The 13,564-nt window shown below is 40.9% G+C and overlaps 1 protein-coding gene across 1 annotated transcript in view; it reads left to right on the plus strand.

The window, feature by feature from the left end:
* Positions 1 to 13,564, plus strand: part of Pdzrn4 (PDZ domain containing ring finger 4) — a 336,730-nt gene that overhangs the window by 122,732 nt on the left and 200,434 nt on the right. The window lies entirely within an intron of this gene.

Here is a 13,564-nt window from a genome sequence, read left to right on the forward strand (position 1 = left end):
CATGGTATTGACAGCATAAGGATAATTTTCTCCTTAGAAGTCAGTCTCACATGTGGAGTAATAATCCCTACAAGTTGGTGGCATGAGTACCCATGAGGCACAGGAGGTCTGCAGTAATGCCAGCATCTTTGCACATTCTGCAAGACATTATGTACGCACTAGTCTCTCATGGCCCCATTAGCCATGACCAGGGTTAGCAATAGTTATGAAGCCCTTAGCATGTTCCAGCCCCCAGCTGTTGGGCACAGGATCCAAGTCTCCAATTGCTCCTAGATTTCCCTTGGCTGATACTAGACTGCACTCCACACAGTCACTTTCTAAGAGGCCAATTTTGTTTCTAGATCCTGTTAGAAAGCAGCAGTCAACATGGAAATCCTAGAGGAAGGGATCAGTACTTTTCAGTGCCACCAATGGGAAAAATGATGCCGCTTTTCGGAACATTCTTTCGGGGCATAATGAATGAAAAACAAGAAAGCTGTGAAGCTTAGAACAACTAGTGGTTCTGAAAGTCCCGTCTGTGTATTGTGAACTTGAGTCTGGCAAAGACTCAGCAGGTCTAGCTTATGAGGCATAGGGAAAAGGCAAATGTCCAGCCTCAGTGGTCATCCTAACCAAACAGAATTGTGCTTCAGTTGCCAGAACTCTCATACATATCCTCTTTACACAGAATATGTTGGCTAGACCCTGTATTTCATGGTTAATCATTCATTTCACTCTGAGCTGATCTTATTAATAGATTCATCATTAGGAAGTCTTTTATTGAAACTTTAGGCTGTCCCAGGAAATGGCCTGGATGATTCCAAGTCATTCCCATTCCATTCAAGCTAACTTCCCTGTAGTAGGTAGGTGAGAAATGGGCTGAGAAGGTTGGTTGGTTTCCTCCGAAGCACTCAGCTAAGGAGTAGAACTGGATCGCTTTGGCATCAAACTGTTTACTTACCTTGACTAATCTTATCGCAAGAAAACGATCCTTTTATTATAGGTCACCCATCTGGGGACCACACACACAGGTTTCAGGACTTCCAATGTATCTCAGAAAGGCTTTTCTTTGACTCAGAGACACTAATCCACAGTTGTAGGTGTCATTGCCTTCCAGAGAGCTGTGTGATTGGTGTGTGAGTTAGGATACTATAAGCAGGCAAGTGAAGCTGGGTTATAATTCCTGGTCAAGAATAGCCTCTTCTAGTGGTTATTTTTCTTCTGGGTCCCATTTCTTACACTTCTAAAATACATCTTTACTCATTAAATTTATTTGAATTATTTAATTTAATCCTTAAGGATCTAGAATAGATTGGTTATTTTTCTTTGATTTTTTTTTGTTTTTTTCAAAATGGGGTTTCTCTCTGTAGCCCTGGCTGTCCTGGAACTCTGACCAGGTTGGCCTGGAACTCAGAAATCTGCCTGCCTCTGCCTCCCAAGTACTGGTATTAAAGTTGTGCACCAACATGCCTGACTTGATTAACAAATTTAAAAGATCACCTATGGTATATGTCATGTCTATCCATAATATCTGTGGGGGTTCTTTGGTTTTGTGATGGCTTTTCTGTTTGTTTGCTTCTCTGCTTGGTTTTGTTTTGTAATGTTAGGGATTAAACTCAGGGTCTCATGCTTAGGATCCTATGTAGTAATGTTTCATTTCTAACCTATCTCAAGCCCTTCGATTCTTCTGAGCTTTCTATTGCTTCTGTAGAAAAAAAAATGTCCCCAGTCTTTCTTCATATGTATTTTTTTTGTCGAATAACTGAAACTAGAAAGTAATCCTCATGGACCTGGATATTTCAGGTGGCTCTTACATCATACTTTTAGGTAGTGTTCACACATCCTGCCTACTTGGCAGGAACCTTCTTGGGAAACATGAAAGATCACACACAGACATTCCATTTCCACATGGTGTGAGTAAATCACATGTGCATTTACCTTTAGAAAACTACTAAAGTGTCCCTAAAGTACAGCTAAGCTGAAAGCCACTAGTATAGAATGATCAAGACAACAATCTGTATTTTGGTGCAAAAACAAAAACAAAAACAAAACTACCTTTTTTGTATTTTTCATAAATTTAATAAAGTCCATTTGTCATATCAGTAAAAAAAAATTAAAAGGTGTTTCACCATAAATTTACCCATGTGCATAGTATGAGCCATCGATCATGTAAGAAACCATGACAAGGGCATGATCTGAAGCAGGTAATACCCACTGACAACTGTCTGCCTTACATTGCCCGAGGTCTTGTACACAACTATTGGCATATAAAGATGATAAAACCACAAGACAAAAAAAATATCTATTGTCTCACAAAAGAATAGAGACTACTTCCTACATAGATGTAAGTATGCATGTATATGTGTATACATGCGTTGCAGTATATACAGAAACTCATTCATGCATTCCTTTATGGAGAGGACTTTTGGAGAATCTTACATAGATATTTCCCTGGATTTAAACAGAGGTTGTCTTCCTGTGTGGGGTGCTATCTGCAGTTGCATGAAAGACTTGCTTGCTACTATATTCACCTGGGCCACAGTTTTTGGGTTATAATTTTGCCTTTTATGAATAATCTCTATACAGAGGTAAATACATAAATGATGGATTAATTATAGAGTGAATTTTTCATTAATCTTATTTTGAGATTTATATTTTATTGTATTTAATTTCAACAGAAAGTCTTTTAGAGTGCTATTAAAATATATTTGAAATGCAACCTCTAGCATAATGTGCCCCAAACCAGCAACATTTCTGTATAAACTCCATTTTTTTTTCATTTGACTTCAAACATTCAGAACAAGAGCTTATCTGTAAGATGGAACCGAGATTGCTTGTTATGAGTTATGGATGTTTTAGTGATAAAATTTGGCTTTCTGGAACAAATGGGTGTTCCAACCTGATTTTATTAGTGCAGTTGAACATTGTGGAACTAAAGCAAGGAAATTCCTGCATATTGCCACAATTTGAGGCCGTACGGATCATAAACTTTTCTATTTGTATTTTACTGGTGGACATGAGTGGCGTGATCTCATCAGGAGAAGAAGGAAGGACCCATAGCTGACATGTAGAGACTGTACATCTTACTACGGAATGTCAGACAAAGGTGAAGCTTTGAAACAAGAGGCCCCTTGATTTAGTGTCTTTAATGTGCCCGGGAAGGGACGCACCCTGTGCATCATTAGTGTGACAGGGTGAAGGGGCAACACGTTTCTTCTGTTCCCGTGGAAAAGGATGAATCTGGCACAGCTCTGATGTCAGAACCTCCATCACCTTTCTCACAGATGATGTAGATTTTAAGTGTACTCAGGGGCGCCGCGCGTCGCACCAGCTCCTACGTGACACTGAGATAGATGAAGCCATTTGTTGGCATTATCAGAGCCAGCTGTGTGCTTGGCTGCAGCTACAGTAGGCATTTTATCTCATGCATAATCCTCTCATTGAGAGGGGATCACGAGCGTCGGAACCATATGGCAAATAATTTTATTATGATCAAAAAAGGACTCTTGAAACTAGTTAAGCAGAAGAGTCCTTGAAATTCAATCAGAAGAACTTTGATTTTCATGTCACATCATCATCCTAAATTAATTGTTAGTGCTGCCACGAGCAAACAGAACCAAGACTCCTCTCCCCCTTGCAAAATGAGGATCGGGACCATTATTTTATGCCACTCAACTTTCGTTTCTATTCTTCTCAATTTGGGAGAGTTTATGCAGCTCAATATTGGAAAAGAAAATCAGGACTTCAAACCTAAAGCTGGTTTCTAATTAAAAATATGGTAGTAATTTTGAACAATGTTCTAAATAGGAGAACACAGGAGGTGAGACAAGCTTGGGCGAAGATCCTGTTACTCTCTTAAAATATGTGAAAGACAGACTGTATTTTTTCCTTTAAGTGGGGGGAGGCCTTAGGTCTTTGTTTTGTGTTTGGTTTGTTTGGGGCCTGTGTCTGCTGTGTCTCAGGCTAGTCTCCCACTCTTGATCTGCCTTAGTCTATTTCTCATCTGCTAGGAGGACTGGCATGCACCTCCATACCCGACTCAGGAAAGTTCTAGAATAAGAAGAATATGTCTGTCCTTTTGTCAGATAGGCTACTAGTCTTGAACATTTAGCATATGTCTTCAAAAGAAAAAAAAAAACAAGTATGTCTTTCCCACAGAGAGGGATTTCCTACACAAATCAAGGAGTTGGCTTGCTCTCCATATCCTGGGCCTCTTTTCAGGCTTATGATGGGAACCAGCTCCTGGGAAACACAGGATTCCAGAGCGAAGGGCTTTAGAGGCTGGGGGAGTACCTAAGTGGCCACCTAATATGCACATGGCTTCTAGCCATCATAACCGTGCATTAATTGGATTCTATGAATCACAAAGGATTTCAAACTTCCAGTTCATAGGTTGCATACCACAAAAGGGTGATTTGCCTCGCCTTGCCTTATCTGTAGTGTATATCCTTTCCCCTTTTAGCATCGTTTTTCTTTGCAGAGGAAAGTATATAAGATCTGGGCCTTAGGGTACCTGTTAGTGATGGGAAGACACTATTAGCAACAGACATACCGCAGGATGAGAGTATACATTATTCCAGAGTCCAAATGCAGCAGCCGCCATATCTTGAGAGTAGGCTTTTATTTAGTATTTTATTGACAAATAATGGAGCTAGTAATTGTACTAGGAGAGGCATATAGCCACCCAATCTATAGAAAATTTCATTTCTAGCACGTCAGTGCCTGAAGTAGCTTTTCCCCCTTTCTTATCACATCTCCTCATGGCTAGAGCGGAGTAGCCAGCCTACCTGCTAAAAATGGTTTAAAATGTGTGTTTTTCTTTTTTGTTATTGAAGACTATGTTTGAAAAATATGCTTGGTATAAAATATGCTTGGTCTTAGCATAGAGTGGGGAACCCTGATGGCTCCTTGGCCTTGAGAGGGAGGGAGGGGAGGTATGGGTGGACGGGAGGGGAGGGAAGGGAGAGAAGGAGGGGAGGGAGGGGGAGGAGGAGGGGAGGGAGGGGGAGGAGGAGGGAAGGAGATGGAAATTTTTAAATATAAAAAAAAATAAACCATGAGAAAAAAAATAAAATATGCCAGTGATTCCCTCAATAAACAACTGCAAAATCCCTCTGTGGGATCTTGATGGTAATGTCACAATGTGTTCAGGAGGTCCAGGTCCCCAGGCAGGTTTTGTAGAGCAGGGCTGTGTGCACCAGGAAAGAGGTATAGCAGAAAATCGTGGCATCTTCACAGAGGTGCCAAAAGTGGGCAGATAAGCATCACTCCTCATCTTCAGTTCAGTAAGCCAGCACGTGGTCCCCCACATTGAGCACACTGGGTCCTCCCTCTGGTCTGTGAGTAAGTAGCTGTTGTCATCAGCGTGACTTTACACTTCTCTAAGATCTTTTTCTACCTTCTGTTACCATCATGGGAAAACAGGGCGATTTGATCAGCTCCACTCAGGCAAACCTTGTTGGTAAGGAACAGCCAACAAGTTGCTAATCTCAGGGGGGTGCATCCTGTTAATTCTAGGATCGCTTAGGTGCATTTTAGAGAAACCCCCAATACCATTTCATGCTGTATAGTGATGATTATCCAACATGCTCTCTGAACATTTAGCCGAGTGGTATAAATGTAGTCTTCAATGACTTCGCCCTATCCACTTTACAGGGATTTCGCTGGCAAGGGAGGTGGGTGGGGGAGGGCCCCAGCAGTCATGACTTGGCAGATTATCCTGTGGGAGTTACAATTAGGTATGCATCTATCTCACTTCATTTATCCAGCTAGTGAGAGCATCTAAGTCTTTGGAGGTAGATTTGTCGAACGCTTTCCCCATGTCTTCTTAAAACCTAGACTCAGGTTTTGAGCGTTGTTAATAACTTTCCAAATCGCCAGCTCTGTTCCTTTATTTAAGTTGGAATTTTACGGAAATCTCTACTGAATAAGTTCAAGTTTGGCTTGCACACTTATTTGTACTGGAGGCAGTTGCTGGATGATGGATTACCTTGTCACCGTACAGTCAACAAATCAAGTGGACCTGTGGGAAAAGACAGCATATGACCGCAACATGGGAATCCTAGGTGCTGACTCCCAGCAAAGCAGAAAACAACAGAGAGAATGAGATTTCACATAGGAACTGTGTGGAAATGCAACATAAGCCCGCATGGGTTTATACTCTCGGGAAAACACGGGAAATGAAAAGCTACAAAATGGATCTTAGGAAACCTTGAAAAATATTTTGATTCTAATTATACACATTGTCGTTTTCTCAGTTTGAGGCTGAATTATATAAATTAGCAATCGCCGGTATGCTTAGGCCCCAAACTGCTGGGCCATTTAAGCCTAATCTAAATTTTATAGTCTCACCACTAATAAGAGAAAAAAAAGGGGGAAAGAAAGAAAAAGAAGGGAAGGGGAAGAAGGGAGGGCAGCAGGGAAAGAAGGAAGGAGGGAAGGAGGGATGAAGAAAGGGGAGGCAGAGAGGGAAGAAGAGAAAAAGAGCAAGGGAGGAGAGAGGGATAGAGGGAGGAAAGAAGGAAAAAAGAAGAAAAAAGAATAGGAAGACATTTCTCCTCGTCCACCCTTACTTGATCCTGCCTGTTCTCAATCTCACCCTCTCCCAGCCCTCCCAGAATTGGGAGGAATTTCTGCAGCCAAGGTGGAAATCTAGTACAATAGAAACTCCATAGAATATAAGAAAGTAACCCTAGCAAAGACTCCTGGTCATTGTGGACAGAGAGCCTGAACCAGCCATCTTCTGTAACCAGCCAAGGCCTCAAGTGGAGGGACTGGGACACCAACCCAGCCACAAAACCTTCAAGCTATAGTTTGTCCTGCCTAGAGTGTTCTGGGACTGGAGCCTAACAGAATCACCATCAGAGAGACTTCATCCAGCAACTGATGGGGCAGATACAGAGCACCACAGTCAAAAATTAAGAGAAGCTCAGGGGTCCGAAAAGGAGGAGGGAGAGGAGCCAGAGGGGTCAGGGACACCCGAACAGGGCCCACTAAATCAACTGACAGGGAGTCTTGGGGGCTCACAGAGATCAGGGAGTCTGTAGGAGTGTGGCCTAGGTCCTCTGAATATATGCTATAGGTTGGCATTCTCATGTGATTCCTAACAGTAGGAATGGGGGTGGTCTCTCTGACACATTTGCCTATTTGTGGGACCCTATTGCTTCATCCAGCCTTGATGTGATGGTATGTGCCTTGTCTTATTGTTGGTTGTTATAGTATGTTTGGTTGATATCCCTTGGAGACCTGATCTTCTCGGGAGGCGGGGGAGGGGGTCATGGATGGGGAGACAGCAGAAGTGGCAGGGCGGTGGGGGGGGAGTCTGAGGGAGGGAAAGTAAGGGAATTGGAATGTAAAACAGGAGAGAATAGTGAAAAAGAAGACAGGAAGTTAGAAGGGAGGTGTGCTGTGCTGGGGAAGCTGAGCAGAGTTGAAGTGGGAAGTGGAGAATGGCTATGACCAAGACATAACGCGTCTATATGAAGTCTTCAGAGAATAAATTAAAATGTTGATTTTAAAAAAGAAAATAAACTTGAAGCTTCTGATTTAAAAAATGAAGATCAAGAAGAAAGCAGCAAAGAAACTGGGCAGTACTTTGCTTAATTTTTCTTTGTTTTGGTTTCGTTTTCGAGACAGGGTTTCACCATGTAGCCCAGACTGGCTTGAAGTTCACTCTGTAGTTCAGCCTGGCCTCAAATTTATCATCTTCCTGCATGAGCGTCCTGAGTGCTAGGGCTGCAGTAGGCTCTGCCACACCCCGTCAAGCGTCACTTAGGTTTCCAGGAAAACCCAGATGTGTGGCAACGTTGCTCTTCACTGCGGAACACAGTAACATGAGCAGCAAGAAGAAGACGTGGCCAAGGAAAGCAGAGTGGCCATGTTTAACTGAGCAGACTCTTGCTTGCTTATTCTTAGAGCTGAAATGTCCAGAAAACTGATTGTCACAGATACGTCATGTTATGAATTGTCCACATCAATTGTTTCCTCCCCATCAGAGCATTTTAAAAATTTTATATTCTACTTAAATAGGTGGCTCCAAGATAGTCTACATGACTGTACAAACTCCCATAGTTAAACTCAGCATAGGAAAAGTCAGTTCTTAGATCCATGGCTCCTTCGCTGCATTACTATGAAATAAATCATCTTGTCGCCCTTCGTATCTTCAAATCTGACAAAGAAAAGTCTGCTGTGTCAAGGGCAGCAGATGAAATCAGAAGGAACCCAGAATTTTAAAGCTTATTAACATTTTCTATTCCCCTCTTCAAGCTCCAATCCCTCTCCCTAGGGGTCTGAATAAAGAAACATGCCTGTCACTGGGGGGACAACATTCCCATTCTTCAGATAAGGACTCTGCTCAGTTCCTCGGGTCAAATTATACTGGTAGCAAAGCTGATGAGAGCAAACAAGGTTTTGGAAGATTCAGTCACTCTTGTAAAAAGCTGATTATAATTGGTGAACGACCAGCTTACTAGACCCTGACAGGCTGGCTGCCTGGCCTTTGCTCTCTGCCAGTTCAAGCCTTACAAGTGTGAAATAGCCAATTACTGGAATACCTATTGAAAGTAATAGGCCAATGAGCAAATTGCTACTATGGGATGCCATGCTGGTGTAGATGGAAGGAGGCCAAGATAAAGTTCGGCCCTGAGCAGCTGCTCCCAGCGCAGACTGCTAATACTATTGGATGACCAAGGGATGAGAGTGAGCTACTTTCCCATTCGAGCTGCAAGTGTCCTGCCTTGTATTGACTTAAAGTTTATGATGCATGATACCATCTTGTTACCCAGGTCCTAATTTGCAGAAATAAATCCTCCTCTTAAAAGGTAGTTAAATAGGTAATAAGGAGAGTCATGGCCATAGATTTTGTGCAAAAGCATTAAATACAATTTTTGCAGGGAATGAAAAGTCATACAGTGTGCAGAGTGTTAATACTTGCCAGCCATTTGCTATTGACAGAACAATTTATCTTGATAAAGGACAGTGAGGAATTCCAATCTATCCACTGCCATCACATTATCAGCAGTAATATATGACTGCATCTAAATATAAGGGTGAGAACGGATCCAGTTGAGGAGCTCTGGCTAATTTGCCCGTAAATATATCATGTACCGGACAATGAACACGTGACACATTTACCGTGTCATTGCAGAACCGATTTGCAAATTTAAAGTTTTACTGTGTTTAATGAAATATACCATAATGTTTCCTTTTGGAAGTGGCGTGCTTCTTTAGTACAAATCTGGTGACGGTTTAGGGGCGACTGGATATTACGGAAAAGAAAGGACAGGAAGAGGTAAATTCTAAACCTGTGCAAGACCTGGAGTCTCTCAGAATTCATCACCACCTCCCTGATTTTTTGCTCTTGGTTTTCGTGTTGCTGTTATTACAGCAGCATGTACCTTTCTGTAAGGTTATAAGTCTGGGGAGTGCTTTTTAAGTGTTCCTTTGAAAATGGGTTTAAAGTAACTCTGAATTATCTGGAAGGCCCTACAAAGGACACACTGCGGAGGGTCGAGTAGGGTGACATGGAGCTGGAGTGGCACAGAGTGGACAAGTACAGGGCACAATTTGAGCCCATTTCTGTCTAGACGAGAAGCCAGGCAAGCTCATTCTTGAAGTTATGGGAGACGGAGGAGTAGACAGCACAGTCACCTGGGCACAAGCCTTTGTCTGCCTCACTCCCAGGTGCCCGTGCTTCTGTGGAACTCAAAATAAGAAAAATTCCAATCCCTCATTGCTTAAGAGCTGCATTTTGCGTTTACTGGTAAAATGGTTGTTTCCTAGGAAACTCTTCAATGGCTCATCACTTGCTATTTGTCTTTCCTGAATCCCTTCACAGGAGAAGCGAGAGCTTCGGCGAGTGATAAATAGCTTAGGAGTGACTTGTATATTCCTTTTTGGACTTCAGCTGTGGACAACTAAAATAGTCTGCTCTTTCTATCATATGTTGTTTCTGTCATAAAGAAAATACAAAGGACAAATGAGAAAGATGAAAGAAAATCATAATTTTTCTAATTGTTGAAAACAAATCCAAACAAGCACATGAATTCTACAGCTATGTCCAGGAAACAGCAGATGTCTTAGGCCATTAAGATATTTTTAACCAAATTACTTGAATCATCTTCCACTATAATGATCAGGACACTTGCTTTCCCTCTCGTGATCTCCTCTTGTGAAAAAAGGAAAAAAGTAGAGACGAATCTAGTCTTACCTTTAAGATCCAGAATGGAGAAACAGCTGTCACCATTTGCTTGCCTTTACTTTTCTGGGCCACAAGATGTCACTGTTGAACGCTGGACCTGCACAGTTTGTTGTTTTACCTGTGCCCTTGCTGATGCAGATCCTGGGCAGTCCAGAGAGGAGTCTCCACTCATTCCACCCAGCATCTGCTCTTCCTTGAGTTCACTGTGGCAACTACTGGGCTTCAGACTCACATCACATCCAAGTCAAAAGGCTTTTCTTCACTGAGTTGTACGAGGATGAGTATTTTGTGATATTTCCATTAATCACATACACACGCGTACACGCACACTCATGCTTGTGCATGTATACAGGGCTTAGAACATAAATCACATGCACGTGCACACGTGTACATGCATACTCATGTTTGTGCATGTATACAGGGCTTAGAACTGGCTATCAGCTGTTACCAGTTTTTAAGTAACTATTACTTCAAGACCACCCGAGAGTAAGCACAGAACCTCGGCTAGCCTTCCCCCTTGCTGGTCCTGTCATAAGTTGTGCTGAGGAAGAGGCCTTGACATCTTCCTTGTTTGCAGATTTCGCTCAATCCATTCAAAAGTTTCTAATGTTAGTATAAGTTTAAATTGATGCTTCTTTCTCTATCTCTTCAATTTGGTACCTTTGTACCAACGATGTCATCTTTTCCTAAGTGATTAGCTGTGGGGCAATGACTACTTTGGACGAGAAGACAAGGCTTGGGCTTTGATGGTGCCTCCTGGACTATGGAAGCTACTGTCTACATTTAGATAACAGAGCGAAGTGTGCACAAAATTGAACCGGTCTCTAAGATGGATTTCAGTTTTCTGTTTGTAAGGAAAATCACCCAGCCCTTATAAGGTTCAATATCTCTTGTTAAATGGACTAAAGAAGCGGTGTTTTGCTTTGAAACATTTTTTATGTAAGGATAATTCTATAGTAAAAACTTCATTTTGAATTTGTAATAAAAAGGAAATGATCTGTATAATGACTATATTTATTTTATTTATTAAAAGAACTTTGTGAGGGAGGAAAAAGAATGTATCTAAGTGATATCAACAAAACTTCATTCTGTTATTAAACATTAATTGGTAAGTGGTATTATCTCAGAATTTTAGGTGAAGAATCCATGTTCACAAAATTGATACTGGTTACATGCCCAAGGTCTTCAGAGGGGAAGGAACTTGTACACACAGAAGCCAGAATATACTTCTCCTGGCTGGATGGTCCTATTGTCTAATGTTTTCTAATGTTCCATTATTGCTCTGTATGTTTCCTCGTTGCTCTGTTACTGCTGGTTATTATTGCAGCATTCCAATATTTGATTCTTGCATTTTAGAAGTTTTATAAATTGGCCTTTTGCCATGATGTTAAAGACCTTGATTGATTGTGACTTGAAATGGATTTAATTTGTAAGAACTCCTTTTTGATTCCTTCATTTCCAATCTATGTGTCCTTAAAGACAACGACAAAAATATCTTCTGGCATCAAATCTCTAGATGCTGCTTTTAATCTATTTTGTTATTTTATGCTGTTTTATCATATGGTTTGATCTACTTGCCTTTAAAGTAACAGTCATCAGTGAGGCTTCATTGCAATCCTTTCCTATTTGCAGTTCCTCTCTTTCTTCCTCTTTTGTTTCCCTGTGTTAATTAGTTGCCTTTCGTAGTTATATATTTTGATTTCTGTCTTGTAATCTTTCAGATATTTAATAGATTTTCTTTAGTGGTTACCATATGGCACATATGATATACCCATATGTCTTCCTATTTTAAGCTAATACCAATGACTTTGATCACCATGATAGTATTGGTTTTCAACTTGACAGAATCTGTACAACCTGGGAGGCAGAATGGCAGGTCTCTGCTCATTCTGTGGGAATGTTATTAAAATTAGAGTCAAAGAATTCCAGCCAGACAGGGAAGGAACCAGCATAGGACCAAACTAGCCCCTCTGAAAGTCGGTGACAATTTTATGGCTGGGACAGACTATAGGTCATCTGGCAGTGGTACCAGGATTTATCCCTACTGCTTTTACTGGCTTTTGGGGAACATACTCTCTTTGGATGGATACCTTGTTCAGCCTAGATATAGTAGGGAGGGCCTTTGACCTTCCCCAAAGCAATGTGCCTTACCCTCTCTGAGGAGTGGATTGGTTGTGGGATGTGGTGGGGGGGGGGGTAGATTGAGGAAATAGGAGGAGGGAGGAGTATAGGATTGATATGTAAAATGAAAAATATTATTTGCTTTTAAAAAATTGGAGTCAAGGGGCTGGACCATCCTTGGGTGGGGATGCTGGACTACAGAAAAGGGGCTGCCTGCATTCATCCCCCTCTCTCTTCTGATTATGGATGTGATGTGGCTAGTGGCTTCAGACGCCTGCTGCCTTGACTCCCTGTGACAATGGACTGCATGACAAACTGTGAGCTCAAACAAATCCTAGAGCGTTTTATAACTGCAGTGGAAAACAACTGAGAAAATTGCATAGAGAAATTCTGTTCCTTCCCTGCTCTGCATGTTGTTACTGTAGTTAGTAACTTTTGTATTGATGAGCCATAAAATTATTTTAGTAATAATTATTTTATATGTATCTTAGCTTTCATAAAAACATTTAAAATAATCTAACTTTATAAACACATTTCATTTTACTGATGAGTTTTGAATACTCAGACATTTTCCATTGGTATTTATTATTCCATTTGAGTTTTGAGCAACTCCATCTTGTATGTTTTACATAAAAAGATTTAAAATAATCTAACTTTTAAACACATTTCATTTTATTGATGAGTTTTGAATCCTCAGACATTTTCCATTGGTATTTATTATTCCATTTGAGTTTTGAGCAACTCCATCTTGTGTCTTTTACAAAGAAGGACTAAGTTAAAAGCTTCTCCACTTTTGGGTTTGTTTGTTGTTAGGAAATCCTTATTTATTTCATTATTGTAATTGTTGTTGCTTGTTTTTATTTGTGAAGGTCTTAAGTAACCCAAGATGATATACATCTGTAGCTAAGGATGACCTTGAACTCCTGACCTGCCTTAACCCCCCAAGTCCTGTGAGTGTACCATACCCAACTTCTACTTTATTTCTGAAGGACAGTTGTTGATCTCTTCATTGACATAGCACTCTCTGTCCTGTCTCTCTGTCTCTGTCTCTGTCTCTATCTCTCTCTCTCTCTCACACTGTTTTCTCCTTACTCTGCACACATGTTAAATTTTTGCTAAGGAATTCTCTAATAATGATGAAAGTTTCCTTTATGAAAATAAATTGTAGTTCTCTTGCTCTTTTTATAATTAATTCTTTGTGCCTTTGACTTTTAACAACTTAATTATATCTTGTCTTAATATAGACCGTTTTAATTTTAACATATA

Source organism: Arvicola amphibius, chromosome 9 (genome assembly GCF_903992535.2).
Source record: "Arvicola amphibius chromosome 9, mArvAmp1.2, whole genome shotgun sequence".
In the NCBI taxonomy this organism is placed as follows: domain Eukaryota; kingdom Metazoa; phylum Chordata; class Mammalia; order Rodentia; family Cricetidae; genus Arvicola; species Arvicola amphibius.